An 11,534-nucleotide genomic window follows, 5' to 3' on the forward strand; every position below is an offset into this window, starting at 1 on the left:
CATCCACTGAGCCAGTCACCTCATCATAGAAGTCAATCAGGTTGATCAGGCATGACTTGCCCTTGGTGAATTTATGCTTACTGTTCCTAGTCAGTCACCTTCTTCTCCACCAAGTGCTTAGAAATGGATTCCTTGAGGATTTGCTCCATGATTTTTCCAGGGACTGAGGTGAGACTGACTCATCTGTAGTTCCCTGGATCCTCCTTTTTCCCTTTCTTAAATATGGGCACTGTTTGTCCTTTTCCAATCGTCTGGGAGCTCTCCTGATTGCCATGAGTTTTCAGGGATAATGGCAAGTGGCTCTACAATCTTAGCCAACTTCCTCAGCACTCCTGGGTGCATCCTATCTGGCCCCGTGGACTTGTACATGTCCAGCTTTTCTAAACAGTCCCTAATCTGTTCTTTCACCAGTACAGCCAGGATGATTGATTATGAACTCAATCATCTTGTGGTCACTGCTGCCCAAGTTGCCATCCACTGCTATATTCCCTGCCAATTCTTCCCTGTTTGAACCACAGGTCAAGAAGAGCATGGCCTCTAGTTGGCTGCTCCAGCACTTGTACCAGGAAGTTGTCTCCTTCACTCTCCAAAAACTTGCTGGGTTGCCTGTACTTTGCTGTGTTGCCCTTCCAACAGATGTCAGGGTGATAGATGTCCCCTTGAGAACCAGGGCCTGTGACTGGGGAAACTTCCGCTAGCTGTTTGGAGAAAGCCTCATCCACCAGTTCCTTCTGGTCTGGGGGTCTATAGCAAACCCCCACCACAACATCCTTGTTGCTCTCCCCTCTGACCTTAGGTCTGAGAGTCTTTGGGTTATCTCCAGTTTCCTACTGGAGCTCTGAGCAATCTTATGGCTCTTTTACATACAGTGCAATTCCTCCTCCTCTTCTCCCCTGCCTGTCCTTCCTGCGCAGTTTGTACCCATCCACGACCGTGCTCCAGTCCTGTGAGCTCCCACCACGTCTCTGTTATCCCAGTCATGTCGTAGTGCCGTGACTCTGCAAGGACTTCCAGTTCTTCCTGCTCGTTTCCCAGGCTCTGTGCATTTATATACAGACACCCGAGGTAACTAGTTGATTGCCGTGATTTTCTCAGGAAGCATGAGAGCACCTCTCCTGTTGCCCTTTCCTACTTGCTCTTCCTCCAGGTCTCCTGCTTCCCCACTTACCTCAGGGCTTTGATGTAGGAGTGTAGCTTTTTTTTCCTAAATCCTCCCCACTCTTCTTGTGTGTCTTTCCTGTCAGTGCTTAGCAGTTCCCATCATGTGTATACACCTGTGTGCTAGGTGCTGTATAAATACAGGAAAATGGCAGTCTGCCCATCCCAAGCTTATACTTTAAGTGTTGTTGCATTATATTTATAACCTTTTAAATTGAAGTTATTACAGTCCATTCTCCCTCCAAGTTTTAAGATTAGCCCATCTGTCGGTTTTCTGGAGTTGTTTTGTGGGAGGTATGGTGCTGTGGAAATGGCACAGGACTCGGTCAAGTGTCCTAGGTTCTGTTTCTGGTTCTGCTGCTCACTGTCTGACCTTGGGCAAAGTGGTTTCACCTTTCTGTGCTTTTTTTTTCTTCTTCTCATTATTTGTATACTGAAACTCAGGGTGGGTGGGGACTATTCTCTAGCAAGGTGTCTGGACAGTGCCTACTCCAGTTTGTCCCCAGGCACTCATGTAATGTAGGCAGATAACCTACTTGTGGATTGCCTTGATCCTAATGTAAGCTTTGTAGAGATGCCTTACTATGCTGCTATTTCACTCCAGCTACTCTGTTGTGCAGCAGTAAATGCACAATGGAAGATTGTCCTTATTAGCTTTTTTTGCTCATCAAATTGTACTGCAAAATGTCTGTGGGAGCAGAAAAATATTTGTCTTGTTTTCCTTCTCAGTGTCTGACAGAGGTTGAACTTCCATCGCGGTGCTGGTTGCAGCTTTCATCGGCAGAGGTAAATTTGCTAAGTATTGTATTACTGGTCTCTACCAGAAGGGGCTCTAGCCGCCACCTCTTCTGCTTATGTGACAAGATCAAGCATTCCCTGTACAAAAAGCTTCATTGGATGGATTTATTTAGCATTTAGTTAAATAATTGTTACGTGGAACAGTACTAGTGCTTGTAAATTTTCTTGTTGCAAGTATTTGCTAATAAATATTTGAAAAGACAGTCTACTTATACATTGATTAGTATAATATGTATTTCTTTTAAAATTTATGCTGCAAAGATCTTTTATTATTATTCAGTAACTTTTACACTTAATTCAAAACCTTTTTGAACAACATCAAAGTATTCCCCATGATTTTAGTGGAACCTAATTAAGCCGTGTTCCCACTTCTCATCCCCCTGCCTTATCTGCACATTCTCCTTAAGCGGTCTGTGGCTGTTGCTGCTCAGGTCTTGCACATGGTTTGCATGAATGTAGCTTTCAATGAGACATGTATATATGATTTCTTTCCAAAATGCCTTGGCAAAAAGAATAGAAAAGGGGCGGGGAGAAAATCTCTCTGGTTTTTGGTTGGCTTTACAGTTTTTCCTGCACTCTACTTTTATGTTCATTCATAAGTTTCTTTAAAAAAAATCATTGTATATAAAATAGATTCAGTCAGCTGTTTTTAAATGTTACTGGTTGAAATAGCTGGTATTCCCTTTTTGCTTAAATACATCCTTTCACAAGTATTAACAAACAGCATGTGTAGTGCAGCTAAGTTAATGATCTGAAAGAAACTTTACTTCTGCATTTCCCAACTCCTTGTGCAACCTTGATATTGCATTAAGCAAGGAAGGGAAAGGTAGAAGTAGTAGTGGTGAGGAAATGTACAGTATTTCTGATTAGGCTAGAGAGGTTTTTCTCAGCCCTCACTCTGACCTGCTACAATACCATCCCTGAGACAAGAACAGAATCTCTTTCGTTGTCAACCCCAGCACCCAGCTTGGATGCATAGTTAATGACCAAGGATCCGGGTTTTCTGTTTCCCATAGAAAAATGGAAAAACATTGCGGATTTTCCCTTTTAGCTGAGAAAAATGTGGATTTCTCATTTTAATTGAGAAATATGCAGATTTTCCACTTTTGCGAAGAGCTCTGCAGGCTGGTGGTTCCAACCTGTAAGGTCCTGGGGGGAAACAGGAGGAGGGCAGTCAGGCAGGGGGCTGCCAGGCAGCCTGAAGAGCAGCTCCCCTGAGGAGCAGGATGGGGCTGTGGGTGGCTTGTCTGAGGAGGGAGGCGGGGCTGGCTCCCTGCCACTGCGTGCACTCATGGGAGAGGGTGGGCAAGTGCCCCCTAGATCTGTGTGCGAGGTGGAGACAGGCAGCAGGCTGCCTGCTGTGGGCTCAGGGCTCCCTGTCCCGCTGCCTTCCCCTTGGGGCCTCTGCAGTCCAGTAGGTGGGACGTGCAACACCAGGGCAGAGTGGGACCAGGCAGGGAAACTCCTTGCTGCTGCAAGCTCCACACCACCTTGGCAAAGCGCCCCTTGCCTGCCCAGCAGCAGCGGTGCAGAGTTGTGCCTGATGCTGCTGCCAGGGAGGCAGGGGCGTTTTCCAGGGCCACACAGATCTTGCAGCAGCAAGAAGCTTCCCCCCAGCCCTGCTCTGCCTTTCAGTGCCAGGTCCCGCTTGCTGGGCTGTGGAGACCCCAGGGGCAGGGCACCAGGGCAGGGAGTCCTGAGCCCTCAGGAGGCAGCCTGCATCTGCACCCCGACAGGCTCTGCTCTAACCATGCCACCTATGGGGGAGGCAGAGCTGGGCTCTGCTCTCTGCTCCTTGCTTGGGCTGCAGCAGGCACCGCTTCCTGTGGGCAGCAGCTGGGGGGCAGGGGGCTGCAGGCCCAGGTCACTGGCCCCATAGCCCTGGAAGTTTGGGGCCCCCTCTGGCAGATGCAGGGAGGGGGTTCAGGGGCCTGTGGGTGGGGTGTGAGGGGCACCAGCAGGGCTGGGGGGCTGTGGCTTGGGAGTGAGGGACCTGGACCCACATCCTGGTGAGCAAAGGGGTAGGGGAAGCTCTAATTTTTTCCACGAAAGAAATCCTGAAACTAAATACCAAATTTTATAGGTATGTAGAATTTATTTTATTATAGTGATTGAGGCACTGGTAGGTTTCCAAATGGCTTTAAAATTGTAAATATAGCAATAAAACATTTGTGTTCAATTGATACTTATGTATAGTGGCGTTTCATTTTAATCATGGATTTGGATGTTTTTATAAACGGATTTGTGAATTTTTATTGGAGAATTTGCGATTTTTAAACACAAACCCTGGATCCCTATTAATAACCTCCTGCCCCTTCTGGAGCTGGACATCCATCTCAAGGTAGTCACGGGGGACAAACCTGTTCTGGTTTACAGGTAGGCCCCTCAAATAGCATCTCTCAAGCAACAGCTGCTTTCCATTCTTACTGAGTGACCAGGCTCTGCAATGGACCCAGATGCTAGCTGTGTCTGTGTCGTTCCCCCTGCCCAAATACAGGCCATGTCATCATTGGACCAAATAACATGGATTATAACATCTGAGGTTCATTCACCTGCAACTCTACCAGTATTATTTATGCCATCAGTTGGACAGATGGGGCCATCCCTGCGTGTAAGAATGAATTGGCATCAATCTGACGTCAGCTCCAGAAAGGCGTGCAACTTTGTGGCAGAGTACTTTTGACTTCCCTGAACATGCTATTGCTGACCTCTGGGTAGCTTTTCTTAAAGAGCAAAACTTTGAAAACAAACTTGAATGGGAAACTGCAAAACAAGAAATTCACAGGCTAGGTTCCGTTAAGTGTGGTCTAAATGGGAACTACAGATTCTTATCCCATTGCACTTTCACCCTATGGGTTTATTATCTGTTTGCCTCTCCCAGCACTGCCTCCTCTCCCCTTCGCCCCCCTCCTTCCCTCCCAGTCTTCTGTATTCAAATTGCTTTCTACATTTGGTGTGCTGCTCTGTACAGGTCCTTTTGCAGCATCTAATGAAATGAGCTTGGACTCACAAAAGCTTATGAGAGATCCTTCTGATTTAGTTAGTCTATAAGGTGTACATCTACCCTGGCTTAATCATTAAGATGCAATACAGGAGGATGATTCGGTGATGTGTTGGTAAAATGAAGAAATTACCATTTCCCTTTATAATATGGAGATTCAGAAACAGTCATTAGGAAGCAAAAAGGCACTCCTAATTTTTTTCCATGTGTTGCAAACTTATACAAAAAGTTAGTTAATATAACAGTCTGAAAGCCAGAAAAAGCTAGTTTGCTGTTTTCCTCCTTTCTGTTGCTTTTAAACTTGTAGTTTATTTCCAAATTGATCAATTCACTTTGCGTAAACAGAAAATCTCAAATCATCTGACAGTTCACCAGCCTCTTCACTTGAGGGCTAAATTATGTGCTCACATCTAAACTGACCTATGGTCTACGATCAGTTCCTGGATATAATTTGTGCTGTCCTCAGCTTCTAATTACAGGCAGACCAGGCCAGTGGTTAGATTGTTTCACTTACGTGTATGAGGTACTGCCAAGAAAGCACTGTGGGAGGAAACTCCCATGTGTCTTTGCTTGCGTGTATTAGAGGAAACTCCCTTGGCAGCTGCCTGCAGGCTGTGAAGGCTTTGAAGATTTGAAACTGAACTTCCACTCACCTACCTAGATTTAAATGTGCCTTTGTTTGCTGATTGTATTTACATTATCTTACACTATCCTTAGCCACTACCTACAATTTACAGTCATGTTTCCAGTGAGTGATAGATAGGGGCAAGGGCAAAAGCTGGGTCCTCTTTTGTGCCAGCTTAAGGTATCAGGGAAGGAGAGCATCTGGCTTGCCCAGTGCATCTTAAAGTTTTTAAAAAGATGATGTTCTAAGCCAGGAGTGTCAAACATGCAGCTCATAGAGCTGCTGCATCCAGCCCACTGAGCCACTGGTGGGCCAGGGGATTTAGAGACATAGCTAGCAATTGGCAGGACCTTTGGCAGAATCCAGGACCCCAGGGGATGTGGCAGTCAGCAGCAGAGTGGGGAGGGAGCAAAGCTCCTGTTTACTTCATGGCTGCTTAGCCCAACACTACTTGTGCTGCCATTGCCATGGCAAAAATGGCTGCCTGACCCATGGCCACTTGCCCCACTGCCACCATCGGGCCTCATGGATCTGGCCCACCGAGGAGCCCCCATGTACCAGATCTGGCATGGGTGAGTTGACACCCCTGTTCTAAGCTAAAGAGCTAAGCTGTTTGGGGTAAGAACTTCCCTTGCCCTAATTTAAACACCTCTAGTTTAATAAGCCAGCCATAAATTCTTTAAGGTCTTGCACCTAAATGAAATATCTTTTAGGTAGAGGAATATTCATGTCACTTAGGAATTTTTGTTCTAACTTCTGAAGGATCACTTGGCCTTTTAACCAGAACACAATGAAATACTCCCCCTGCTGCCAGATAGAATGAATATCCACTTGTACCATAAACTCAGAGCAGGTTTCCCCATGCCCAGAAGACTGGCAGAGTATAGGTCAGAGTTGCCTGGAGTCTAAATGGGGACTACAGATTCTTATCTCATTACCCTTTATCCTTGTGGGTTTTTCTATTTGCCTTTCCCAGCATTACCTCCCCTCTGACCACTGGTGGCTGAAAAGCAAACCTTCCAAAATATCTGTCCCTTTAAGGACTAATATAGTTGTATCAGAGTAGTTAGCTAGACTTCGAGAACTGCCTGGGTTCTCAGTGTGGATGCTCTTGTACTAGAATAAGGCTGATTTATTCTGATTTAGCTTAGCTTAACTCCCTCCAAGGTGTCATATGCTTAACTGAAAAAACCATCGTACCAGAAATATTAACATAAGAATTTGTAGTTGTATAACCATAGTAGTTTTAAGAGATGGACACAGATTTTTTTTTTTTTTTTTATGGGTGATATCCTTTATTATCCCAACTATGAAGTTGGTCCAGACTTAAGCAGAAGGTAGGGTAGATTTGTACCTTACAGACTAACTGCATCAGAAATGCATAAGCGTTCCTAAGTAGTGGCTTACTTCATCAGATACTGTGAAGGAGCCTTGGCAGAAGATGGGAGTTTTGACTCAGAAATTCTAGTGTTGTGGTAGTTTCAGATATCTCACTGAGGTTTTTGTAAGATTGTGCTTTAATGAGCCAGTCCCTTCTGAGAGTTACAGCCAAAGGGAATCCAGCCTATTGCTTGCATGGCAGAGTTACCTTCAGTCATGACGTGCTAGCAGAAGTATTTCACACAGTTGTATAAGGTATGCTACATCACATTCATGCAAGTAGCTGACATTTTTCTTGTGGCCTGGAGAAATGCAGTTTCTTTAAAACGTTATTTTCATTTCTTCATGCTTTGTTCTGTGTGTGTGGCCTCTCTCTGGGCTGTGTGGGCTGCTCTTGGACGACTCTTACAGAGTTTCTTGTACATTGGTCAGCAAGAGGAAGCGCGCACACAGCAGCGTGCATTCAGCACTATACTACAGCTGGAGTAGTGAACAAATGCTGGTGGGGACAGAAGCTCAATGCTAGGGGATATATTTTATTGCCCTTTTCCACCCCTGAAGAAAGGACTGCTGTTTTGACTGGAGAACATGTAAAAGCATGTAGAGAGTGAAAGCTCCGGAAGAGTACTTAATGAAAGATATGGTTGGCTAGCTTAATCTCGTCTTATTCCTAGTGGCAAGAAATTCACATGTCACTTGGCTTGTGATGTTCTGCCTGTTTTAAGGAAATAAAATTTTAGTTATTTTTAGGGTGAAATTTATCTCTGTCAGTAAAATGCCACTTGAGTACTGTGCTGAAAGAAGTGAATTTTGGTGGTATGCAGGGCCCCTGGCAGACTTTTTCATGAGGGGAGAATCTCACTGTTTTCTAAGAAGATGCTATGTAAAATTATTCCCCATCCACTTCCCTAAGCCACTGACATAGGCCCAAAGTCATAAGGAACGATTCATACCTGATTAATGTATTTCAAAAAGTTTAACATACCAACTTTTCCATTTATGGTGCTTAAAGTAAAAGGATTCTGATGCAGGATTCGGCGCTAGGAAGCTGCATACGTTTCAAGCTGAATCTTCTCCACAATCAGGAACTGTGTATATGTTTTATCTAGTTTTTAATTCTGCCTCCTCCCCCACAGCTTTGTTTCTGTTTTTTGCTGCCTTTCTGTTTCCCAGCAAGCATGTTGACAAAATTGGAAATCACCCATGGGGAAAGAGAAGTCCTTTTTATTGTTGTGCACTTCAAGGCAGAAAAGAGGTAGAGGTCTGCAGAGAAATGGAAAGGAAAATAGTTCTAAGAGCTGAGGAAGTAGAGTTGATAAACACCAATTTCTTTTTTTTTAATTTCATAATTTATTTTCTCTTAAATACATATTTTAAAATGAAATCTGAATTTAATGCAACATATGTTATGGCCTAAAGTTCTTGTAATCTCTTAACTTGTGCTGATTTCGCTTTCAGGAGGCATCTCACTTTCAAGCTCAAGTTTGAAAATAGGGCACAGTAGGTCATATAAGAGCTCAGTCCCATGGGGGGACCCATTGGTTGTGTGGCTGGGTGCAAGTGATTGGCAGCTCCTTGATATAAATCATGACCAAAGAGTTGCATATCTCTCAGGCTAGCAAAAAAGCATTTACCATATTGTAACATCTTGAAAGGAGAAATTAATGCCTCTGAAATGTAAAATGTACAATTAAGAAAAATATTTAATTGCTCAGACAAATGTATTTAGTGTTCCTGTGCCCACTGATGTAGCAAAAATCTGTAAAGGCTCTATTTAGCTGGAAACCTACATGCTTTAAACTTTTTATATCAGCCAGTGAATGTGCACCTAACTTTGTAAAATAAGTGAAAGGCAAATGAAAAGGGTGATTTCAAAACCATGATTTCCGTCACCAACTAAAAAGCTTTTGTTTCAGTAAGTTCACTCTGTAAGCAAACACATTTCTTTGGGTGAATCTGATATCTTTTATTAAACTCAGATAGATATCAGATTCACCCAAAGAACCTTGTCACTCTATGTCCTTAGACCAACATGGCTGCAACCTACACCTCTGTAAGCAAATGCATTTTGGATTGGTGAGAAGGGGCTTAAAGGAAGAAGGGGTGGACCAAAGAGCAAAGTGTTCAGTTGTAAAAGCAGGGAGACTAAATTGAAGGGAAGTGTTAGCCAAAGAGATGGGGGACATGTCTGCTTTGCTTTTTTGATATAATGTAGAAAATGCAAGGGCAGGTTTGGGTTTCCTGGATGTTGGCCAGCGGGGAGAGGGTACTTTTAATGGAGCATGGTGTTGTTGACCAGCTAGCGATAGAAGGGACTGCTAGGAAAGATTTCATAGACATTAAGGCTGGAAAGGACCTTGAAAAATTGAGTCTAGCCCCCTGCCCCAGGGGCAGGAAGTTAGCTGGGGTCACAGGATCCCAGCAAGATAAATGTCTGATTGACTCTTAAAGGAATCCAGAGTAGGTGCTCGCACCACCTCCAGCGGCAGTCTGTTCCTGGCCCTGGGGGCTCGGACAGTAAAGATGTTCTTTCTTATGTCCAGCCTGAAATGATCTTGGAGGAGTTTGTGACCGTTTGACCTTGAAAGAGGTCACTTAAAGCCATTCTTAGTTACCTGTTGTAGAAGCAGAGATTATGTCTTTAACTCCATCATCTTGTTTAAGATGGGATCTGGCTGATATTGTGAAATAAGGCCTAGGTATTAGAGCTGTGCAAAGCTTCAGTAGCCGATTCGATTTGGAGGAGATTCATCCCGATTCAGTGGCTGAATCTCGAACTCTGAATCAAATTGGAAGGCCCATTAAAAGGTCCAAATCAAATCAGAAGCCTCCGAATCGATTTGGAAGGCTCGCAGGAAACAGAAACTGAGAAGAGGGAGGGGTATGGGGTGATCTTCCATGTATGGAAAGGGGTGGGGGGGAACTGCTCTGATATTGTCTTCAGTAGCCGTCCAGTGACTGTGATCTTTCTCTGAGTTCCCTTCCAATCGCAGTGCTCTGGAGGAGGGATGCAGAAACAACATATACAGCTGTGTCTGAAGCGATCTGTGCCTTTTGTGAGCTGTGTCTCCTCTTGGAGCAGCAGCGTCTAAAGGGTTTGGCTTGCTATCTAGTCTCTTGCTATCTGGTCTCTCTTCTTGTAAGTTGTATCCAAAACTTTCCTACTCTACTCTTGCCTACAATCCCTGTTGTTATCCCTATCCATTCCTTTCAACTTATTCTTCCCCCAGAATCCTCTAATTTGTTCTTGTTAGTCTGTCTTGATTCTTTCCCCCACAAAAAACTCTGTTTTCCCTGACAGTGTGTCATCACTGTGCAGGAAAGCACAACATATATTACACACACACTTTGCAGCACACCAAACATTATGAAGTGTGCTGGAAAGGCAGATGCTAGGTCTTCTGGCAGGGGAAGGATAGGGGGCAGAAGGAGAGCTGCAAATTCCCCCCTGCCCCACACATGCACTCACCCTCTTTCTTGGCAGTGATGAGTCCTTTGCTGCTAGTGGAAGCAAGGAAGTGGTAGCAGTGCCTGCACCTGCACCACCACCACTAACCAGCAGCAGCATGACATTCTCCACCCCAATTTCAGTTCCCAGCATGAGCCTTCCCTTGCCAGAGAAGAGGAGCTGGATCTGGAAGCAGAGGAGCTGATGGCCATAGCAAAGAAAATGCTGGGGAAGGAGCAGAAATCCAGGTTTGTGCTCTACACCGCTCAGAGTTCCCCTAGAAGCAGGTCATCTTCTCTGAAAGGCACTTCGGAGGAGGTTGTGGGGGCAGGTGGCTCAGCTCCTCCTGGTGTTGTGCCTCTGCCTGGTGAGGAGGGGGATAAGGCAGGATCCCCACCCTCAACCCAGCAGCAGGTGGGTAGTATAGTATGGGATCACTTTGAGGTGGCAGATGATCCCAGGTATCCTACCTGCCAGCACTGCCGAAGGCAGATCAGCCGGGGCAAGAACGTGAAACACTTCGCCACTACAGTGATGCTGCTGCATCTCAGGAGGCAGCACCCCTTTGTCCTTGTTCCTCCTCAGCCTGGCACTAGTGGGAGTATGCCCAGAAAGAAGTCCCCCTCACTCCAAAGCTCCCATCCCCAAGAAGCAGAGGCCGGCCACCCTGGAGCGGTGGGGGAAAGGTGGAGACAAAGCGGGGTACGTTCTGAAGGTGAGCGAGGTCACCCAGAGATGCTTGCTCTGGATGGCCAGCCCTTCTTTGAGTGTCCAGGGTTCAGCGGCTCATGGCACTCATGGCCCCATCATACCAAGTGCCTGCATGCACCACCTTTAGCAGGGTGGTGGTGCCTCCCTGAATAAGGAATACAGGGAGTACTTGAGGGAGGAGCTGTGCAAGGCAGGTCTGCAGGTAGCCTTGCACTTCACCTCCAGACATCTGGAGCAGCTGTGGTGGAAATCACACCTACTCTCCCTTACGAGCACTGGTGCAATCAGTCAGGGCGTCGGTGGGCTCTCCTTCAAGCCGAGGTGATGGATGGGTCCCACACAGCAAAGAAGATCGTGATAGCCATGACCCACGTGGTGCAGGAGTGGCTCGTTGGGCAGAACGAGCTCACCCA

At 45.7% G+C, this 11,534-nt stretch overlaps 1 protein-coding gene across 1 annotated transcript in view; it reads left to right on the plus strand.

Moving 5' to 3' along the window:
* Positions 1–1,863: 1,863 nt before the first annotated feature.
* SH3BP2 (SH3 domain binding protein 2) overlaps positions 1,864–11,534 on the plus strand; it is a 34,087-nt gene continuing 24,416 nt past the window's right edge. The window contains exon 1 of the mRNA XM_019553292.1: positions 1,864–1,944. The gene's annotated coding sequence lies outside the window, so the exon portion shown is untranslated. The remainder of the gene's footprint in view (positions 1,945–11,534) is intronic.

Source organism: Crocodylus porosus, unplaced genomic scaffold (genome assembly GCF_001723895.1).
Source record: "Crocodylus porosus isolate Cpor-Errol unplaced genomic scaffold, CroPor_comp1, whole genome shotgun sequence".
NCBI lineage: Eukaryota > Metazoa > Chordata > Crocodylia > Crocodylidae > Crocodylus > Crocodylus porosus.